The 23,839-nt window shown below is 46.5% G+C and overlaps 1 pseudogene; it reads left to right on the forward strand.

Annotated features, from left to right (window-relative positions):
* LOC138487583 (zinc finger protein 850-like) overlaps positions 1-23,839 on the forward strand; it is a 673,452-nt pseudogene that overhangs the window by 611,585 nt on the left and 38,028 nt on the right.

A 23,839-nucleotide genomic window follows, 5' to 3' on the forward strand; every position in this document is an offset into this window, starting at 1 on the left:
ACACAAAACCCAGACCCGGTGTCCCTCCTCCCCAGCCCCATAACACAAAACCCATCCCTGTGGAACTACCGACACTCACCACAACACAAAACCCAGACCTGGTGTCCTTCCTCCCCAGCCCCATAACACAAAACCCATCCCTGTGGAACTACCGACACACACAACAACACAAAAGCCATCCCAGGCGAACTGCTTCCACACAGCACAAAACAAAAGCCATCCGAGGCGAACTGCTTCCACACAGCACAACACAAAACCCATCCGTGGAGAACTGCATCCACACAGCACAACACAAAACCCAGACCCGGTGTCCCTTCTCCCCAGCCCCATAACACAAAACCCGTCCCTGTGGAACTACTGACGCACACCACAACACAAAACCCATCCCAGGCGAACTGCCTCCACACAGCACAACACAAAAACACCATGCTCCCCTTTGTCATGTGCAAAACGTTCATCCAGTCCTGTTTTTCCCTTTGATTGCTGGGACTTGTAGTTTTGTCTTTCCCAACATTTTAAAATAAAACTGGGCTTGTTGACATTCTTATGCATGTCCTGGGAGATTTGGGAGATCTATAACCCGTACCTGGTGTCCTGCCTCTCCACCCCCCACTGGCACAGAGGAGGTACAGCTGCAAGGGGGCCTTCTTGGCAAGGTCCGTGATGTGTGGATAGAAGGAGAGTGTGGAGTCGAAAATCACACAAAGGTTTTTTGCCTCACCAGAGTGTGATGGCAGAGGGCCCAAGGAGGGCTGCCAGAGTGAGAGAGGGAAAGCGGCAGCAGGGGTTCCAATGAGAAGGATCTCAGTTTTTCTGGCATTGAGGCAGAGATCGTTAGAGGTGCCCGATGACTGAATAGCAGATGGACAGTCAGGGATGAGCGAGGAGGAGAAGGAGGAGGCCGAGGGTAGCCTGAAAGAGAGCTCTGTGTCATCCGCATAACACTGAAAGTTAGAGGTGGAGGTAGAGATCGGGAGGACCAAAAAGGCCAGATAGATGTTGAAGAGCTAGGGGGAGAGGATGGCACCTTGGGGAACACCACATGTAGATAGAGAGGTGGTGGAGTGAAAGGAACCAAGCTGGACTTGGCAGGGTCGGTCCAGAAGGAAGGCGGTCAGCCAAGCCAGAACCTGATCCGTGATGCCAAGGGACTTGCAGAGACAAGTAATCAGGATGTTGTGGTTGACCATGTCAAAAGCGGAGGAAAGGTCGAGGAGAATGAGGACAGAGGGAGATCTAGCGTCTAGATTTGAGAGCAGATCTTTACGGGTGCTCAGGAGTGCTGTTTCTGTCCCTCTGCCTGCTCTGAAGACAGACTGATGGTCATGGAGACAACCAATAGAGGTAAACATGAGGTAGGGAAGTTTGGTAGGACGCAGTAATGCCTGCATCCCCCGCCCGCACCTGTCTTGCCCTGCGGTCCCTGCTGGTCGATGGCTGTGCTGCATACTCGCAGTCTGCAGGGTGGTCGGTAATTTTTTCTAAAAAATTATGTTGAATGACAATTTTTTCGAAAAAGAATGTCGAAAAAAAATGTCGAATTCCGTTTTTTAAAATTATATATTTATTTTGGGGTTCGGGATTAAAAAAAATGGGCAAAACAAAAAAAAAATTAAAAAATGGGGGGTTGGGGGGAAACCCCCCATTTCGAAAAAAAATGCATTAAAAAATAAATTCGACATTTTTTTTCGACATTTTTTTTTTTTAAAAATGACTTTCGACATTATTGGTTTCAAAATTATTACTATAAACCAGTCTGCAGCTTTGTCCTGCAAAGACTTTGCTACAGAGGGTCCGATCCTCACTTTTTAAAGGTTTAGATGCGTGGACGTAGGCACAAAGTATTACGTGCTGACGGGCAGCATCTCCTGCGCATCCGTGTCACAGTGTTTCCAAACGATTCAAACAGTTTGGGCTGTAGCTATGTTCAAGGCAGCCCCATTTAAGGTGATCCCTGAGGGAAAAGGTGGCAACACGGGGCATCACGGCAGAGGATAGGTGCAAGGATGACCGCAGAAGGGGGGGACAATGGGGAAAAAAGATGGATGCTGCTACGAATCAGGAAGAGCAACTCGAGGCTAATGTGCTTTCCTCTAATGTCTTAGAATGCAATGTAATGCTTTTTTATTTTCATGTTTGTTCAAACTACGGTCCGCTGAAGGGTCATTCATACCACAACGCCTTGAGGCAATAACAATAGCTGTAGCCACTATATTGTTTGTATAATGTGTAATCGCCCCTAGCTGTTGGGTAGTCATATTTGACTCTTGGTGAGTAAGAAATGGTGGGCTGAGTGTATGTAGAGAAATTAGGGGAGAGTGACTTTTTATGCCAAGCTAGTAGCTTGCAACATTTTACTCCTGATTAATGTAACATAACCTAGTTCTTGAGTGAGAGCTTCACTAGTTCTTTTCTGAGTTTCAGATATACTGACTGGTGCAAGAGACACCACAAGGTGTGCAAACAAACAGGATCGCCCTCCACCTTGCCCTTTAGTCATTCCTTGTCTTTTCTATTTGAGAATAACATTGGCCATTATTATAGAAAGAAGGGCTGGTTGAGGGAGGAAAAGTTTATTTTACATTTTATTTAAATGTATTTCATTGCATTGAATTAGTAAATAATTGTCCTGTGTTTTATTCCAGGCACAGGCGACCTTCCCAGAAGTTGCTGCCTGTTTCTCTGAAGAGGAGTGGGAAAATTTGCAGGCGTGGCAGAAGGACCTTTACAGGAATGTGATGAAGGAAGTTCACCAAGCGCTGCTCTCTCTGGGTAAAGTTACTCCACTGATCGTGACCAAGGGGGTTTATAGTTTATGAAATTGATGTCTTGTTATTTCAGGCTCTGGGAATGGGTTCTGCTCCTCTGTCTTTGATGTATGTGCATTAATATAGCAATAATAACCAGGTCCCCTTTTCCGTATCTTTTGGTAATGGTTAATAGCTCTGATCGTAGTGCAGGCATTTAACGAGGGTACTCGGGACATTACCAACCAACGCAGCCTGGGGATCCGGATATCATTGTTTCAAGCATGTACTCACTGTAAGGAGCCAGAAACGGGACACGGACACAGACGGGTAATGTTTGTTGTTCCAAACTTTTATTAAAACAAATGGGGGTTGGAAAATACCTCACTATCCCTAATCTAGGAGGAATTTCCCCCCCTCAACCAAAACTAATGGGTCTGTGCAGTGTCAAGATGTCTGGGGATGGAGGAAGATAATTCGTCGAGAAGGGTCCAAGTGGCTCGGATGAGCATACCGCACCGAGACGCTGGACAGCGCCTGACAGGCACAGCAGACTAGAAGCCTTACCCGATGGCCTTACCCTGCAGAAGTGAACCGGCTTTGCCTGCTGGCTTTGGAAGGCGCGGGATAAGGAGACACGGTTACAGGTCGAGGGGCACTCCACGCGGGCAGTGCTCGGTTTAGCATAAAACATGGCGGCCATCTTAAGAAAGTAATCGCTCCGGTATTCACTGCAGGATACAAGTGCTTGAAGCCAAGATAAGAAAGCTTCCACCTCACTCTTAGATGGAATAGAGGCGGGGGACAAGCACAGACAGCCTAGAAGCCTTACCCGGCTTCTACCATAGAAACTCTGTCCCCCTCAGTGTGTGGGTCATTTGCATTAATGTTCTCACCACTCCTGCAGCTTTGCACCAATTTGGCCATCTTCCTCGTCCCAGTACTAAGGGGATTATGGAAAAATGTGATTTTCTTATCTCTGTTGTTTTACAATAAGCCATTAGAAGAGTGGGGCTTTGGGGAAAGTTGGACAAGGGGTGGGTTTCCCATTCCTCCTGACCTGCTTCCCCCCCCCCCCATGTGATGCTCCCACAGAAAACCACCCCCAGGGTCGGGATCAGGAAGCGTCTGCCTTTCCCTGGTCACATGAGAAGGGTCCCAGGCCAGGTTTTGTGGAGGAATCAATGCTGATTCGTCACACAGCATCAGCGTAGGTTAGATTTTGGACTGAGGACAGATATACTTTTGGACTTCACGACTGACGACAAGCACACTAGTCAGTTTTGTTAGGCAGGGAACTCCATAGACTAGGCTTAGTGATGTGTTTCTTTATTATTTAGATAAAGTGCTGAGAATGACAAGTCTGGATTTGTCTCGTCCTGCTGCTACCATACCACATAGACCACTGAAGTGGTATGCAGTGGTTCTATTGCTTTTGATCAATACGGCTATATATTGCTTTAATCCTTACGAAACCCAATCTTTTGGAAATATATGAATGAAGTGAAATGAAATATATGAATAGTGTGACCCACTGTGAGAAACCTAAATGTGTCTCACCCGCTAGTCCCCGGGGATCTGGCATCCAGGTGGCCAGGACACAGCCATCGCTTTTGGATCCAGTTCCTGTGGGTGGACCAGTGCGGGAGGATCACCTGGGTGATGGGTCTTCAGGGAGTGGGAGTGGGACACTGGATGGTGAGACATGGTATCCTCTTCATTGTAACACCTTTACCCCATACTACCCGGCAGGATACTTAGGAACTCAACCCCCACCCCTTTTCCAACACGAACACTTCCTCACGGACAGCTCACTACGAAAGCAAACAGACTAAACCTGAGCCGTATACCTGACATGTCCCAATAAAATGGTCAGGTAGGGTCAGGCAATTACTGACCATCAAACAAACACCTGACTTACATTACACTTCCCCACACGGATAAAAGGCGCAGCATCAAAGCACACTCTGAGCAAGGCAAAGCACACAAGGAAGCAGCAGTTCCAAGATGGCAGTAATACAAGGCAAAAGACGGAAAAACCGAAGGGGAACGCAAGGAGGGAAGTGCCCATGACCTTCTCAATGAAAGACTGTTACTTGCATGAACCTTTGAGAATAGTAAACGGAAGACCAGGATTCAAGGCTGAAGAATCCTACATTGTGTGTCAGAGGTAGCCGGGGCGCTTCCGCGTCGATAGTTAAGGTGGGGAGAATTGTTTGCCGCTGTGGTACGGTCCTTGGCTCCTACAGCAAAGCAGCGCTGGTGAAGTCAGCACAGCCAGTGAGTTGGGAGACTGATACCAGACTGGTCTGTGTTTGTTGAAGCCAAGTTTGCAAGCGGCAAGATTGTATAGTGAAAGCTGAAGAGAACAGTGTATGAAGTGGATATGGCAAGCAGCGTGAACACAATTAAACAGATGAGTAATTGAACTTTGAAGCCAAGGTACAATACCTTAGACAGAGTGGTCCGGCACCACGTGGGTGCTCATTTGAAAGTCTCTGTTAGGTATCCAACTGAAAGGTGACAAATGTGAAGAATGATAAAGAATTGTGAAATCAAAGTGGTCCTGGAATGGGTCAAGTAAAACCCTGTGCACATTCAAAAGTTTATGATAGTTGATGATGAATTTGGTCCGAGCCCGGCAGAGGGAGCTCAGCTAAAAGCTTTTGGTTAAAGCAAGTTTGTGTTAAAAGGTATATTGGAATTGAATCAGTCCGAGTCTGGTGGAGGGAGACTAATTGTACATTGTGTTTAAAGGATCTGAGCCCGGTTAAGGGGGATCCGGGATCTGAGTCCAGCTGAGGGGGATCCGTGATCTGAGCCAGGCTGAGGGGTATCCGAGGTGAACCGTGAGTCACCCGGGAAAGAATATCCTATGAGAAATTGGATGTATAAATAATCTACGAACATTGCGTTGAGATGATCTGAAGCCGGCTGAGGGAGATCCGAAGTGAATAGTGAATCGCCTGAGAAATTGAGTAATTGTGAAAATCTGAAAGAGGAAAAGAACCTATTGTTTGTTTCTCGCATCAGACCCTCTGAAAGAAGAGACTTTGAAAGGCAAAGAGACTTGTGACAGCTAGGCTGGAATTAATGGGAGAAAACTGTTTAAAAAGGTGAGTCTCCAGGACTGAAAGGCAGAGTTGACCACTGGAACGAAAGAACTGAAGACCAGCTGAAGGAAGACGACTGCTGCGACTCCTGGACCATTGGTTTGCCCGGTGAAGCCCTGCTGCAGGTACGAATTGCCTGAAACTCCATCGACAGAGAAGCCCCTTCAAGGACGACTTCTTCGCTTGAGAAGTGTTGAAGCATATCTGGTTTCCCTTTGCTCACATGTGTTCATGGTTTCCATCCATCTCGCGAACGTGGGCACGGTACATTTCCCCCAAGACCTTGCCACTAGGTATCTGGCCGTGGCTGCGGCCATTCCAGTAGCTTGCTTTCAGTGCGGGATCCTTCTGTGATCAGCAACAGGAGCCACAATTTCCATGAATATGTCAGTGTTGCAGGGTGCATTGTAGTCATTGCTCCTTCGATCTCCCCCCAGAAGGTTCCAATGTGTTGGCAGGACCATGCTACATGATAAAAGTCTGCTGGTTCTGTGCCATATCTTTTACATGAGGGCGATCTCTCCAGAAAGAACCTGTTTAGTTTGAGAATAAAGTTTCGAGACAAGTGTCCTGGTGGCTAATGGGTTGATTACGTATTGTTGTGCAGGGTGAGGTGTAGGAGCTTGTGGGAAATTGGGCCATTTGGATTTGAGTATCTCCCTGAATCTATAATATAGAAGTAAAGTCACAGCATTATCTTCTGCCTTCGTTCGTAATACTTCCCATTTCATAAACTGGCCATCCTGCACCATGTCCCCCAGGACCTGAACCCCCAGAGACTGAAAGTGGGTTTGGAAAGATCTTTCATGTGTGAGTGGGAGGTAACAAGTCTCCTTCTCCATGAGACGGCCAATCTGTTCCCAGGCCCTATATGTCACGGCTATGGGTTGGACCTTTCTGCGGGGTACCGCCTCTCTATTTCCCCAGATCATTCCCCTCAAGTTGTTCGGGCTATTAATTACTTTGGCCAGGAGAGAAAGTGGGGAGTCAGCCGTGGGAGCCTTCCACTCTGCTATATATTGGACCTGTGCTGCCAGGGAGTATAGGTACATGTCGGGGTATTCAAGCCCGCCCTGTTCATAAGGCCTTGTGAGGGTATCATATGCTATTCTGTCTTGTCTCCCCGCCCATACCAGCCGAGTCATCATACTCCTGACGCGGGTCCAGTACTGTGCTGGGGCCCATATTGGGACGTTATTGAAAATGTATAGTAGTTTAGGTAGAATCACCATTTTAGCTAGGGCAATGCGGGCGGGCGGCCTGGGATACGGGCAGTAGGATCCATGATTCCACTTTCTGCTCCAGTGTTTCCAGCACTTTCACATAAGTGTCCTTGTACAGGTTGCCTATCCTTGTGGAACCCATAATACCTAAGTAGCTTATTCTTTGAGGACACTGACGGAATTCGTCTCCCACATCTACCTGCTGTACCCCAGGAGTAAGGGGGAGCACTTTGGATGTGGTCCAGTTAATTCTTAGTCCAGAGAGTTCCCTGAGTCTCACAATCTCTTGAGTCAAAGGGGGAAGGTTCAGTCTGGGATGTTTGACAGAAAGCAGAATATCGACAGCATTTAATGACACAGTGGAGAGGTGTGAATGCATTCGGATCCCGCGGTGCACGTGTAGGTCACCAATATGGCAGGCCCAGGGTTCCATTGCAAGGGCAAATAGGATTGGCGAGAAGGAGCAGCCCTGGCGTGTGCCCCGGGGGAGTGTAGATATATTCCGAGACAACTCTGTGGGGGCTGTGTACAGCAGTTTAACCCAGCGGATATATGTAAGGCCAAATCCAGAGCGTTGGAAGATCTCGAAAAAGAAGGGCGCTCGACAGAATCGAAGGTCTTCTCAGCATGGAGGGCCATGACTGCCATAAGCATCTCCGGGTCCACGTTTTGATATAATATGTTAGGATATGGCATTTATAACATGCCTATACACAAGTGTTTCAAGGCGCGACGAGGCAAGGGAGGGGGAAAAGAGGGAAGACAGACAACGATCATACTAGGCGAGGCATCATTCAGATCGCGCAAGTGCATGGGAAGGGGGAAAGTGCGGGGGCGAGGGGGAGGGGACAGTGCAGTACATGGGATAATAGAATAAATAACAATAAGTAAAAGTAAGGCCAGCAGGTGGCAAGTGCTGGTAATGGGACTGTAGGTATACAGAAAACAGTCCCCAAGTGCAGGGGTTTGCCAGGAAGGCAGTGCAAGTGTTCGACTGGTGATGAGGGGACCTGGGCCCGAGATCAGAGGGTGGCCAGGTAACCAGTGGAGTTTCAGTTTCAGCCAGGAGGTCAACAGGGAAGAGGAGGAGAAAAGGCCGAAGCAAAGAGAAAGGTTTTGAGGTGCTTCCGGAACCGGAGATGGTTCTCCTCAAGTTTCAGGGAGGCTGTTCCAGAGGGAGGCCCCAGCTGAAGACAGAGATCTACCACCAACTTGTTGCTTGGAGAAGTGACTGACCCTGAGGGAGTTGGAGGCGTATGAGCGAAGAGCTCGAGAAGGAAGGTATTTAGGAAGAGAGTTGAAGGTATTGAGGCCGCAAGCCCCAGAAGGCCTTGAGGACAATGCATAGGATTTTGTACTTAATCCTCGTAGCCACTGGGAGCCAGTGCAGAGATTTCAGTCCTGGATAGATACGATCCCTGGGCTTGAGGCCAAGGACAAGTCTGACAGTTCTGTTCTGTTCTGGATGTGCATTAGTGAGGACAAGCGTCTCCGGTTGCTCTGAGTTGACCGGCCTGGGATGAATCCAGCCTGATCCAGTAGGATTAATGCAGGTATGTGCGGGAAGATACGGTCTGCCAATATCTTGGCAAATATTTTATAGTTGTGTTGATCGACGACATTAGTCTGGGGGTCTTTTCCGGTTTTAGAAGCACTGTCACTAGTGCCAACCTAGTGGATTCCAGGAGGGTGCCCCCTGACAATGCATTTTCATACATGTTCAAGAGAGTGGGAATAAGCAGGTCTATATAGGTCTTGTAGAATTCTGCTGTTATTCCATCCAGCCCGGGGGCTTCACCACAGGGAGGGATAATATTGCCTCAAGAATCTCTTCTTCGGAAATAGGGACATTTAAGGCACCCCTTGTTCTTCATCTAGCCAGCCTGAGGGCAATCTCATTAAGGTATTGTGTCAGAGCATCGTGTCCCGCACCGGGTCTCAATGCGTATAGTTGGTTATAGTACTCTCGGAATGTATTATTGATCCCCTCAAGATCTTTAATGGAATCCCCATTTAGGTCCTCGATCTCTGTTATGGTTGTTGGTTGGTGTTCCTGCTTGATGGCCCAAGCTAGTGTTTTGCAAGGGCGGTCTCCCTCCCATACTTTGCTGCTACTATTGGGTCGCCCAGGAACCTCTCCTCCATGATTGCAGCTGAAGCAGGTCTTCTCTAAGAGCCCTCAGTTGACTGCTTAGCTCGGGTGTATCATGGGTACCCTGCTTGTTCTCTAGTTACCGGATAGATCCTTCCAATGACCGCATGGACCCACACAGTGCTTTAAGCACTCCACCCTCCTTGGCGATGCAACACCCTCTTATATAAACATTAAATGCTTCCCATATCGTGTCTGGGTCAGGCACCAATCCTACATTGGCCTATAAATAGATTTGTATGTCCTGACTGATCTCTGACCGGAAAGCTACGTGCTCCAGGGCTGTGGCCCTGATCCGCCAATGGAGCTGCCCTGGGGGTCTCGTAAGGTGGTGATGCGGACCAGCACTGGCGAGTGGTCCGATAGAGTCTGGGGGAGTATAGTAGCTTCCGAGACCTTCCTATTAACAGGGGCAGTGGCCATGATATCATCTATCCTGGATGAGCTGCTATGAACACCCGAAAGTGTATTCTCTTTGAAGCGGGTACGCTCCACGCCAAATGTCATGCAGCCCGTGATATTCTGCAACGGAAGCCCATGTTTGAACTGCTTGGGGAGGGGCCTGTTGAGTGGTTGTGGACCTATCCAATTCCAGAGTGAGGGCCGTATGGAAGTCTCCTACCCATATGATTTCATAACCGGGAAATGTATGAATATGCTTAGCGCACCGGAGGAAAAACTCTGGGGGGTCCCTATTGGGTGCGTAAATGTTTAAAAGTAAAAGGTTTGTACCATGTACCTCCCCCGCCAGTATGATATACCGCCCTTCCTCATCCTTGATCTACTTGTGTAGTTTGTATTGCAGGGTTCCGTGGATATAAATAGCCACTCCCTGGGAGTGTGTTGTGTAGGAGGAGTCATACCTACGAACTCCCCATCCCACCAACTTGGAAAGGGGTGCTCCCCGGGCTAAATGAGTTTCCTTCAGGTATAGTATCATTACCCTGTGATTTCGACCATAGTTTGCAATTAATCGGGATTTCTTCTGGTTAGTGAGTCCCCTAATATTCCAGGACAGTATTGACAGTGCCCTATCAGACTTCTCTCCTACAGTAGAAGTGGGTCACATGGTGGACAGCAGGGCTCTCGTGTCTGTGGTCGTGATCGGTGAAAAGATACATTTGTCCGGATCGGGGATCTTGACGTGGTCGGTCGGAGCTCCTTGGGTCAGCTGGGATCTGGCTAAGGTTTCCCTGGCTTAAGAGGCTTTGGCTTCGAAAGCGACTTGCGCTTCCACACAGTCCGCCGCTGTAGGCTGGACTGTAGTGGATAGAGCTTTCCACTTCTTAAGTTATTTAGGAATCTTGAAAAGCTTCCCGGTAGAGTTGGGTGCTTTACTGATTCGGTCATTGTAGAGGTTTTTCTTAGTGTCCATGATGTTTAGTTGATACGTTTTGTTCAGCCGTTTTCCATTTGTTCTTATTTTCAGTAGAGGGGCAATGGCATTGAACCACAAGTCCTCCAGGTTCCTTTTTTCTTTCATTTGGGTTCTAAGTGATGGTGTGAACCATTCTTGGTGCCCAGGATTGGGGTGGACTAGTTTCAACCGAATTGGAGTTGATGTGGATGTTGCGGCACAGCTGTACATGCATCTGTGTCTGGGGGACATGCTATTTCTTGAGGTGGCTTCTTGTGTGGGTGGGATTGGGGCAGGCATGGGAGACGGGGCATGTGACTTGGTTGTTATGGGATTGAACATGTGCTGATGGGAGATGGGGACTGTGATATTGGCAAATCAGTGTTGTAGTGGTACGGTGGAGATGGCAGGGTGGGCAGATGGGTTTGTGTTGGGCTGGCCAGTTGAGTGTTTCAAATTGTCCCAGTGCAGATGGAGGTGGTGGGCAATATTGCACTTGCCCATATATGTATGGCAGCTGGGCGTCCCCACTTGGTTAGGCAGGGTGTGTCAGGGCACATTTGATGTGTGCATGGCAGTGAGTGAGTGGTGTGGTCAGTGCACATTGCTCCTGGCCATGGCACAGCATGGCGGGGGGGTCTTGTGTATGGGTTTGTTGTGGTGTTGTGCATTTCCATGGAACGCAGTACAGGGCTGCCAGTCCGGGTATGAGGGTGCTGGTGGCATCGTACTAACGCCCTTTCCAGGCCACCACACTCGCAGTGTCTGTTGCCTCCGGATGCTATGGCCTTCTGGGGCAGTGGCACCTGTAGGTATGGTATGCACAGTGGCACCACTGTCGGTGCTTCTGTGTCCTCATGCCCATCGTTTCATGTGTCCTTCACGGCAATGGGGACTTACTTCTCCGGTGACTGACATCGCGGGCCATAGGGACTGGTGCTGTCCCAGTGGCTACTTGGTTTGAGGTAGTGGAACTGTGGTGTGTGTTGGTTGCCCACACCCTAGTGGCAAGGGGGGAGCTGCCTGTCAGGTGTGCTTATTATGTCGTGGCTTTTTGTACTCACTGTCCTTACCAGGACTCCCAGCACCAGCCTCTGCGGCATCCGGCGCCTCCTATCGCCTCCATGTGCAGCACAGTGCTACACGTCTCCTCCCACGGCATGAGTCGTATCAGTGAGGATGTTCCCCTACCTGTGGCCATGCATTGCAGTGGGCTGACAGGAATTTCCAGACCCTCAGGCGGAGTTCGTCCCACCGCTCGTGTCCGTTGTGGACTGCGTGAGGGGTGGTTCTGACCGCAGTTAACTTTTGTGCAACTTCCTCCCAGATGTTCTTTTTTCTCATTTGGGTGCTGCGCCGGTGGTCGTTCGCAAACAGCTCCCCAGCATATTGGACAATGGTGTCTGTGAGCATGTTCAGCTCGGCCCTCGTAAAGCGTGGCTTGCGCTGGTGTCCCTCCAGTATCCTTGATGCCATTGCTGGCGGTGGAATTGCACGGTCAGGCGGTGTGGATGGCTACTGGAAAATCCAGATTTTAAGTGGATTGTGTTTTCCAAAATGGCCGCATGCGAGTTTTCTGTTACGGCGATCACGTTATTTCTGGTCACTGTGTTTCCGGTGCCATTTGTTCCATTGCCGCTGTTTCTGTTGCAGCTGTGCCCAAAATGGACATGCTAGAAACAGTGACACTGGCTTACTGTGCAACCCACTTTTTGACATTTTCACTGTGATCCCATGCAGGTTGTAGTTCGCCAGTGCTCTGTCAATGGGGTTGATGGAATCGGTGCCACCGGCAACAGGGAATCACTGGAAATTTACTGGCAAACTTGTAATGAGGGCCTTTGTCTCTTTGGTAAGCCGGATAGTGACTCCCTTCTCCTGGTATCTATATTCCACAATTCAACACAGCCAGTGGGACTGACTCGCCTGGCCTCTCTCGCAGCTTGGTTTAATCGTTCAACCCAATGATAGTGTCCTCGACCCAGGGTTCCTTCACTAGGCTCCGTTTGGTTCACCAGCCTGCCAGTTATTGGCATGAGAAATATATATATATATATATGTATATATATATATATATATTTTTTTTTTCTTTCTTTTTTATTTGCATCAAAATTGCATACACATTTTTTTTTTGCAAAACAAAATAAAATTAACAGAGAAAAGAGGCAAAACCGAGTAAATAAGTAGCAACGTTCCAATTAAAAAAAGACAAAATTGCACAAAGTAAGTTAACTCCGGCAGGACCTCCAACAGAAATTTCATCACTGCTAAAACAATTTTTTGAACTGACATTAGGCAAGACCACCATGCTTTCTCCTCCATCAAAATGAAGTCCAAGAAGAGAAAAGAGAAATGTTTGGAACGCTGGTCTTTCAAGACTGGGTATTGAGCCATCAGATGGAAGAGAGACTCCAGTGTAACAGGGGCGTGGCAATACCGACAAGAATTGTCATCCACCTGGCCTCTGATAGCTCTGATTTGATTCGTCAGATGTAAATTCAATCTTGTTCGCAGAAAAAAATCCCTGGCTCTTTTTTCTGGAAAGAGCTTCAAGTAAGGGCAGGAAAATCTGACACTAGCTTATACCCTCTGGCCTGATCTAAAGTTTTGATCCAGTCGAACTCCTGGGCTTTCCTTTATACTCGCTCAGGGTCGGCCAAAAGTTGATTCAAAGAACTGCCAATTTCACCCAGCAAGGACAGAGATGCAGCGGACCATTTCACCAGAGTTCGATTTAGGCCCGTCTGAATCTCTCGGAAGATCAGATCAAAAACTGCAGGACAAGACTGCTTGTGACAAATTCTGAACAAAGCAAAAAAGAAGGGGTACCTGTTTTAACGTCCCTAGTTCTACAGGTCAATCAATTAGAAATCCCAAAGAAACCGAACTAGTAGGCAAGGATAACGGAGTACACAAGTAATTTATAGCTTGGTTTCAGTTCCCAGGGCTTTTTATTTTATTCAAGCAAATATGCTATGTCTAAAAACGTATTAAACATGTCCTGTCACACTATGGCCCATTCTATTTTCCATTCGTTCACATTCATACTTTCCTCATCAGTCTCTCAATCAACAATTCATTCTTTGAAAAAATTGTCTGTATATAAAAAAACAGTTAAACATCTGTTATATCTCAATGTGATTACAATTCATTGTCAAACATCCCCACTAATTGGTTGCCATACAGAGAGAGTATTAATGGTGATGCTCGCAGAGAGCAACTGAAACACGTGTCGACGTGAGAGCTGTGGGAACAATAGAACACATACTTTTGTGATACCCTAAATTAGTGGGGATGTTTGACAATGAATTGTAATCACATTGAGATATAACAGATGTTTAACTGTTTTTTTTTATATCCAGACCATTTTTTCAAAGAATGAATTGTTGATTGAGAGACTGATGAGGAAAGTATGAATGTGAACGAATGGAAAATAGAATGGGCCATAGTGTGACAGGAAATGTTTAATACGTTTTTAGACTTAGCATATTTGCTTGAATAAAATAAAAAGCCTTGGGAACTGAAACCAAGCTACAAATTATTTGTGTACTCCGTTATCCTTGCCTTTGTCTACTAGTTCGGTTTCTTTGGGATTTCTAACATTCTGAACAAAGCCAGACTAATCCAGCTCACTGTATAGTTCAGGGAGTTGAGACCCAACTCTCTCCGGATCAAAGCCATAGGTGTAGAGGGCGGAAGACTCAAAACTTTTTTCCAGAACCCCCCTTCTAGACGGTGCCATAGATGGTCCGGAAGATTGACCAGAGCTTCTGCCCCATATGTTAGCGTAGGAACCACCTTGGCTGTGTAGAACTTCAATACCAGAGTTAACGAGAAATGTCCAAACTTCCTGTTAACTGCCGATGCTTGACTCGAAAGCAGCTTCATTCTGGATTGCAGGTGAGCCGACTTTGTGGTTTCTATAACAGAGTTACTCAACCACACTCCCAGGTACTTAAAGGACTGGACCTTTTCGATTTTTAACCCGTCAATAAACCATGAGTGACGGTTTAGGCCCTTTGTGCTGAGACGAAATGTCAGGATTTTAGTCTTCCCCCTGTTGATCTCCAAATCATTATTACTAATGTAACGATGCAAGGTGTCAAGTTGTCGTTGGAGGCCAACAGGGGTTTGGTCGATCAGCACGACGTCATCTGCATAGAGCAGGCGTGGTAAGTGAACACCCCCAATCTTCGGTGGAAATGCACGCGTCTCTGCAAAAGCTTCAGGGAGGTCCTCCAAGAAGAAATCGAAAATCCCCGGGACCAGAGCGCAACCCTGCTTCACTCAACAAAAGGTTCTTATTTCATCAGAGAGTAAGACGGCTTTATTGAGCCTCTCGCGCAGAGATGTATTAGTGTGCAGGGCTCTAATACGATGGAGTATGGACGTAGGACACTTCTTCAAAGTTAATTTGGACCATAGTTTGCCACGATTAATCTGGTCAAAGGCATGCACTAGTTCCACAAACGCCATATAGATCTTTGGTCTCGCAGGGCTCAAGCTAACCTTCAGTAGTTGAAGAAGAAGAATAATATTAATAGAAGTGCTGAGGCCCTTAACAAAACCAGTGTGAAGAATATCAATAGATCCTGATTCTCTACACCACCCAGTGAACTGCTCCAACACATCGAGCAAGGAAATAGGCTGAAAACTCTCAGGCTTGCTCCAGTCCCCCTTCTTACGAATGGGGACCACTATTACTTTCGTCCATGAGGAGGGCAGAAGATGGAACCGGGCTATTTCTCAAACAGGCGTGAAATAAAGGCAGCCCAATCCTCTGGGAACTCCTTCAGCATTAGGTGTGACAAACCGTCGAGCCCTGGAGCTCTGGAATTTTTCAACTTCATTATTCTTCAGATGATAGCCACTGGGCAGGTAAAACACCCCACGGATCCGTGTCATCATTGCTGTTAAATGAAGTGTCCGACCCATCCGGCGCCGTGCATAATTTGCCAAAATGTGAGGACCAGCTGTTTCCCCCATCAGATTAGTTTGATCTGCTTTCAAAGCAAGATCATCCCCCTTGATCACAGACCAAAATCTGTTTGAATCTCTACTCCCCAGAGCTGATAGCATAGCCTCAGCGTCTCGTTGGAAGGCGCATATATCTGGAGTCATGTAACCAGTTCTTATAGAGGAATTTAGTGGCTTTTGCTACTAAAGCATCCTTTAAGAGACCTGATTTTTTTAAATCTCTTAGGGCAGATTTCCTTGCCACTTTCCTTCATGAGACTAGTTCAGGGTCAAATACATGTTTGAAATTGTGAGCTGGTCCACCCCTCCGTGGGTCACGATGGAATTGCTCCAAAACAGGGGAATAGTTTACTGTTGGTCCTGAGTAAGAAAATTCAGCTAAGAGTAAGTTAATCTCTGGCGAAGCGAGTTTCAAGCAAAGACCTTTGTTACAAGTAACGAGGGCAGGTGAAAAGTACTCACGAACCGGACAATCAGTGTGAGACCACTCCAATTGAAGTGAATGGTGGTTGCTGTGTGTGATTTTGATGATTTGAAAGCACTCAATTAAAGGGCGCAAACCTTTTAGAGACGTATATGTCGTCTATAGTAGAGGTCATCCCTAGGTTCTCTCACGCCTGTTGCGGTGGCCTGTCCCCTGAACAGTTGCCGTTCAAGATGTGCATGTCATGAGCGTCTATCCGATTGTACCAAAGTTGACGTCTAGTAGAGCGAGGATCATCTGAGTTCCAATTCAAATCTTGCGCCACTATCGCTAAGTATGGGATATTATGGTCCCCACATAGAATCACGTAAACTGGCCCCTGTTGCCGTACATTATCGTCCCGAATTTCAGCAATTTGGTCTATGAACTCTTCAACACCCATCCAAACGGGATTCCAGTAGACATTAATCAGTCTGATGGATGTACGACTTTTGACATCTCTCTGGGGGCCATATTTGTCCCAACCAATAATAGAAACTTGCGTAAGCAAGTTCTCATTTGCTGATTTTAATAGGTGGAAAGGGCTTCCTGCTCTCACTGCCGTCAGAAGACTAGCATAGGGACGGCCCATGATCTCTTTTTTTAGCAGGGTTAATGGAGACTTCAAATCCACCCATGCCCGGGGTCTCCCTCAGCCAGGTCTCCTGTAAGCAGATCAACTCGAAGTCGCCCACATTTATGTCTGAGGGGACAGTGAGGTGAGAGTATCCCTGGGTGTTCCATGAGATCAATTTTACCTTTTCTTTTCACGGTGGGAGTAGCAGTGAAAATTGCTCTGGGCAGCCCATGGCTGTCATCCTTGAGTGGCTACAAAGGCCTATTAGCCACTATGCCCCCCGAGAGCCACGACCAATCCCTGTTAAGCAAGGATGGTGTTCTTGCAGTTGTAGACACAGGATTGCATATGACCAGGCGGGTGGATGAAGCAGCTTCCACTAACACAGATATTTTTTCCGGTGGCCCAGCTGGGACTCTACCCACTCCCACCCGGTCTTTATACGTTATTTTACTCTTCAAAGTTCCTTGCAACAATCCTGATCCAGCTGACAGAGCCGGAGCACAAGTGGATTAGAGTCTGGGTTGTAAACAATAGGCCAGTTCGCACTTAGACTCTTTGTGCGGGGTTCCCACCGACCCTCTGCCTCTATTCCAGGTAGGTTTATGCTTAGGCAGAATTATCTTAGATGCATCTGTCTCTCTACTAGGGTGATCGCGATCCACCGGCAAATAGAAGTTTGCACCGGCATCTGATTTACCAGGGTGCAACTAGCCACTTGTCCTGTTTTTAAGGCCGTAACATCGAAACCCAGAATTAGTAAGCTTTTCGGCGGCCTCCGTCAGCATGTTTTTTTACAACAGGAGAAGTGATATGAAGAAAAACAGTATCTTCAGAGAATTCAATCAGCGACAAATCAGAAGAGCGCAGGGATCTCAAATTCAGAATTGAGTGTAGAAGGTCCATAACTGATCTTCAATTCAGTATTTAAATTTACTTTCTTTCTGTAGGTGCAGGTCCCAGACATGTGCTGCTTTATTGATTTTGTTTGGCAGACCGGTTTTACTCTCCTGCCTGGTACTGCCACAAAGAAGATGCTTTGTCTCTCCTTGGTTTGCGCCCTTCGGGGTCCTCAGCCCTTTTCTGATGGTCAGTGGCTTTGGGAATGCATCAACACAAGGAATATTTCCTCGGATGCCAAAGTTATAGTCTCACAAGTTGGGGTCCTCATCACATATCTGGTGATCAGTGGTTTCAGTGTTGTCACTGACACAAGGAAGAATTCCTCTGATGCAAGAGTTAAACTCCCTTACGTTTGGGTCCTTGACCCTTCCCTGGTGGTCAGTGGTTTTCCTTCTCCCACTGGGCTGAGGAGGCGCACCTCAGATGCCAGACCCTCTTGCTGCCCGCCCAGCGTCCCTACTTGGCCTTCCGAGATTCCTTATACCTGTTGTCGGGGTCGGACAGCACTCCGGTTCTTCTTGGGACTGGGTGGTTCGGTGGCAGCTCCGACGCTTACTCTTCCTCGGTTCTCCGGCTTCATCGCCTTGTGCCCTTCTTGCTGCTACTGGACCATGTGGTCCTGTTGAGCATGGTCGCTTCCCTGCTCCACTCAAAAGGCGCCTCCTGCTCTGCCGGGGTTCTTCCTGGACTGCGATTTGAACTTCCTAGGTTCGTCACAGGCTGAAGACATATCGTCTGTCTTCAGGTTTCTATCTATGGCGGTCGCTCCTCCATGGCGTAACGTCAAACGTCAACACCTGCTACTGAAGCTGTCGGGTTACTCTTCATTCCTCCTTTGGGCCACCTCGTCTCAGTACTGGTAGGCAGTGCATAGCTAGTATTGCTATAATAGGTGGAAGTGTTAAGAGGAGAGGTGTGAGAAGGAGGTGAGAGGTTAGGGCGAGTTTGGCTGTGACCATACCGCATATCTGTGAGATGGGCGTCCTTGTCCTCAGAGGGGGAGTCTCTCCCCGTGAGATCCTCCTGCTGTGCACCCCCCCAGGGGGACTATCAGGTAGTGGGCTCACCACCCTGGCCTCACGGGAAGGGGCTCCCCCTCGGGCAGAAGGGACTACATTCAAGGATTCGTCACATACCCTTCCCATAAGCCCTTTGGCTTCCCCATCTAAATTTACTTTCGGGTTCACCCTCCAAATATCTTCATGGGGATCTTCTACATAACCTCCCTCCAAACGTCAATTCGGGAGTCTGCTCTGACCCTTCCTCCCTCCTCAATGTTTAGGGGAGAGTATTTTGAAGGTATTAATTTATTACTCTCTTGAGACTTCATTGCTTTCTCTTTTTGGCCAATGTGGGATACCCATTCATTAAACTGCGGGACCCTGCTTGCTAGAATCAGTTGGGCTGGTAAGTTAGGACTCACCACTGCTGTGATCCACCTCTTTTCCCAAGATGGTTATAGGGACCTTAACAAAAGGGTGTACTTCGACACGGCCATGTATGTAGTGCATTTCTTCCTTTGTGTTTCTTTCGATCCCCAGGGAATCGGTTCTGGTCTCACTGCACACCCTTTACTCCCAATGTCTAATTGGGCCCATACTCTTTTCCCTTGTATGGTAGCAGGAATTCCATATACAGTTTTGTTCCCCACATAGAGGACATTTTTCTTTCCCTTTCCCCTTTTTATTTGTGCTTCCTTTGGGCAGAAAGTGGTCTAGATTTTGTCTCTCAACAGCTGTATCAATGTTGAGGTCTGGGCAAAAAGGATGTTGGCATTCCATACCTCTGGGTTTTCTTTTGGGGCCATTCCTAGCTCTTTGTTTTTGTAGGTGAAGAGGATGAAACTTTCTGATTTAAGGGACGGTGTCTCGTGAGATGGCCTACTCTTCCACACGAGTGGCATTGGGTGGTGTTAATTGGCAGTCACAGTGAGGATGGTAACGCTTGTTCAGGCTGATAGTTCTCCTCAGAACTTGAAGATTCCCTAACTTGGAGCACCTCCCTCAATAATCGGAGGTGTTCGGCTTTAATCTCAGATAGGCTGGTATCTGTTGTCTGGTTCTAGGTTGAGTTTTTAATTTTGATACAGTTGGAGTGTTTTCCCTTCCTCTGTTTGAACCAGTTTTTTTTTTTTCCTTAATGTGGAGAGGAGAGAAGGACTCCAAACACGGGGGCAGCCTTCGGTGATCTGGTCTCGTTCAGTGGCTGAATGCCTATGGGGGTCTTATTGGTTGGTGATGAGTTCTACATGGGGTGTTAAAGAAAGATGTTCCCTTATTTGAAGAGTCACCTGCTCTCATTATTTCAGATATATCAACTTCCTCTGGGCCGTATAGTACATTCCGATTTGTACACAGGTTATCGCCCACTCCTTGATTTCTCAGAGTATGACTCTGATGGACTGAGATCACTGTGGCCATGTTGGAAGCTTCAGGGTTCTCTTTCTTTGGGATATTTTCCCAGTGTTTTGGGGCACTAAGAAACCCTTTGGAAAAATCTCTTGGTATCACCTCCCCACTATGTTGTTCGTCTGGGTTATCAGAGTCTTTACTGCATGTGGTTTGTCTGGAAATATCTCCCATAAGGACTTATATGTTATATGCCTGTAACGGTTTATTGAGAAGCCACCCTCAACAGAGGGATTTCCTTCCTTCCCCACTTAAGGTGTGACGCAACAAACTGTTTAACTGATTCTTTTCTTTAGCCCTATATCTGCCACATATCATGCCCCTTGGATCCCTCTCCCCGAAGCTAATAATGAGCCAGGAACCAGGCCGGTGTACAGGAAATATACTGGGTATTTATTTAAATAACAGTAATAGAAATTAGCACAAAAATGCCAAACACCACTTTATTTGTGGCACTACACAATCCGCTTCTCTCCACATAAGTAAACAAGTGGTTTGAAAAGAACACAATCACAATTCTTCACTTTCTGCAATATTCACTTCACAAAATAATTACACTAAAAAAAAAGCAATTATCATGTAGTGTTGTGCGATTTTGATTTTCCTGCGGGTTTAAAAAGGCTAGCAGTAGGATTTCAAGATTGGCACAAATGCCTATGTCCATTATGATTTTGCCCACACTTTTGGTTTAAAATAAGCACACAGCGATTTAGCGGTTTGAAGAACATGGCATTTTGGCACCTTTAGCAGGGAACTTTATTGCAGTTGGTAATTAGATGGGAGATGTGACATCCAGACTGGGAGTGGGCCATTTCCTTGTGAAGATTCTCACAGCCAGCAAAAGGGTTTGTCTTGGGCTGACATTTTTTATGAACACAAAGTGGCTTTTCAAATGTCACTAGAGTTTTGTATGTGGAACCTAATGTACATTGCTTTTTGTCAACCCCCACATCATATCTTTTCCCTGACATTTTTCTGTTAGCAGTGATACATTTTCACATTTAAACTGCTTTTATTTGCACACACCTGTGCAAGCCGTTTTTGGTGTCACTGTTTAAAAATCCTGTTTTCCATGTGAAAGGATCTTTGATTTTTCCTTTTTTGTAAATTAAAATGCTGCTTTTCCTTTGGTACTGGCAGGTAGGCCCCTTTTCCACATGGCTCTTCAATTTCACTTAAAAAAAAAGCAAAGGCCAAGCCGTTTAAAATCCTGCTGTTCGTGTGAAAGGGACTTCTATTTGGGGCCTTTGAATACACCCCACATACCCTACCAACTCTCCTCTTTGGATGCAAATGGGATCCAATGAAAAGTTCAAGAGGATGAACTCCATTTCTTGTTCAGTGTATATGAGAGGTAAGATTTTTATTTTCTTCCTCCATTCTGGGACTTCTGGGGGTATTATATAAGCCCCTATGTTGGTTGGAATCTCTACTCTTGGTGTTGCAATCGACTCCCAGGGAAATTACTCGCTTCCCCAGGCCTTTTTCCACAATCAATATGATTCGGATCCTAAGGGAATGGATCTTCAGTTGTGTTATCTTTCCAAGATAACACAACTTTAGTGCGGGTCCCGGACTCGCAAAACACCTGGTATACTCTCCTGCCAGGTGCCCTGCTACAGTTTCTTTACAAAATTTGGTGTGGGTCCCAGACTCGCAAAGCACCTGGTATACTCCTCTGCTAACTTCTCTATCTCTTATGCAGTTTCTTTATACAATTTCAGTGCAGGTCTCAAACGTTCGACTAATCCATTAGTATGGGAATGGTAGACAGAGGTCTTTAAGTTGGGAATATGTAGGATCTCTTTTGCCACTGCCATTAACCGAATTATGAAGGTAGTCCCTTGATCCGCACACACTTTTTTTTAAAAAAACTGGTTCTCATTTAAAAAATGTATTAATTCAAAATATCTTGGTATTTACAAACCGACATGGAATTTTTGAAAACTTTGGAGATCTGTTTCTGAATTGCTGTCAGATTTCCATAGGTATTTTTGAATTTGGACCTAACATGATTTACTTGTCTTTTTCCGCTTTTGTTTTATGTTTTCTTTGTGTCTTTTTGCATTTGTTCATATTGATCCATTTAAAAAAAAAATGTGAATTCAAATGACATGTGAATTTGACTTTTAATGATATGTCAACTTGTTTGTTTTGTATTTCCAATTTTTAACCAAAAATAAATGTTTCTTTGTACAACCTGGTTTCAAATCATTTTCTGATGTAATTGGCCCTGAAGAGGACCTTTTTTGTTCGAAACATGTGTTTGCTGAATGTCCTGTAACTTGTTGCAATACATGTAAGAGATTGTGTGACAATCCAACATTTGTTAGGACATTTATTCTTTATATATCACGTTCATATTGCTCTTGGAAGAAGTATCACGCATAGAGTGAGTCCCCGACTGCTGGGGCTTATGTTTTCTGGGAAAATAGTTTGCCAGCATTTTCATGGACAGGAGACCCTTTGTCAAATAATCATACTGTGAGAATTCGGAATTCAGAATCTTCATCTAACATATGCCATGTGGTAAATAACAGATTATTCTCTTTATATTAGGGGCAAGTAGTATAATTAATAATGTGATTTTTTTAAATGTTATTTTATGAACAGGTCCACTTATTGTCAGCACTATCTTTTCATTAAGAACCAAAGAAAAGCAAGACCTGAGTCCCACAGACACGCTGGAGGCGGCGAGAATTCATGGTAGGCTTTGCGCATTAGCTGTGATACGCAGTAGCACACATACATGTCTTGTTAACACATGATAATGCAGACATCCCACCACATCTACCCACCCGGATCTCAAGGAGAGAAAGTGGGAGGTTTGTTGATTATAAGAGTTAGCAGCAATCCAACAGAACCCCGACTACACGAGGACAGCCAGCACCCGACAGCATGCAGACAAAAAATAAAAGTTCCCAGATTGTAAAGGGAATGAGGTCCAGGGAAATCCAGAATCAGAGTTCAATCCCAAAGGGCATGCAATGAGAAGAGGCAGAAAAACAGTTCCAAAGACATTCTAAACACAAATTCTGCAGAAAAACGAATAACAGGTCCAGGTTCTGTTACATTTGCTTAATCCAAACGCCAAACTGAGGCTTTAAACACGTAGTCCAGAACAAAAGGTTCTTTTCAGCAGCAGTGCGCCCACTGTAGAGGGGTGGGGAGTAAAAAAGCAAAAACAAAGGTGTGGCTGAGCCCTTTCATGCAGGTGATCCTGAGGGACAGCAGCCCCTCACCCCCCACACACAAGCGAGGACAGGTGGGTTTAGGTCGAAATGACCGAAAATAAAAGGTCGAAACGACCAAAAGTTCGATCCTCTGGTGGTAGCATTAAAAAAAAAACGGGAGCTGCAGGGGTGTCCCCCGCATTGCCCCACTCACTATACTTTATGGTATAGCGAGCGGGGGCTGCGGGGGACACCCCCGCAGCCATCCGTTTAAAAAAAATAAATAAAAGAGGCGCCTGCAGCGCCAGTTCCCAATCACAGAAGTGCAAGGGAACTGGCGCTACAGGAACCAGCGTGAAGGTGAAGGTAAGTGGGGTTTGTGTATGTTGGTGGTGTGGGTGGGGGTGTGCTGAGGGTGTGGGTGAGGGGTGTTATGGGTGTATTGTGTGTGTGTGTATGTGTGTGAGAATGTGTGTTTTGTCAAATTATCGGGGCTGAAATGTCCAAAAACAAAGTGTTCGAACTTTTGGTAATTCGAACATTTCGTTTTCGGATATTTCAGCCTCGATAATTTCCCCTTCGGTCAAATCACTGGGATTCGGACAGGCATGGGCGAGGGACACAATCCACACAGAAGAGAGGATGTATGATGTAGGCGCATGCCTCAATACAGCCCTGAACCCGTTTGAGAAGCAGCGGAAGAGACCCCAACACCTTCTGATAGGACTCATGCAGCGTGCGTGCTT

Source organism: Ambystoma mexicanum, chromosome 9 (assembly GCF_040938575.1).
Source record: "Ambystoma mexicanum isolate Mex_15411 chromosome 9, UKY_AmexF1_1, whole genome shotgun sequence".
NCBI lineage: Eukaryota > Metazoa > Chordata > Amphibia > Caudata > Ambystomatidae > Ambystoma > Ambystoma mexicanum.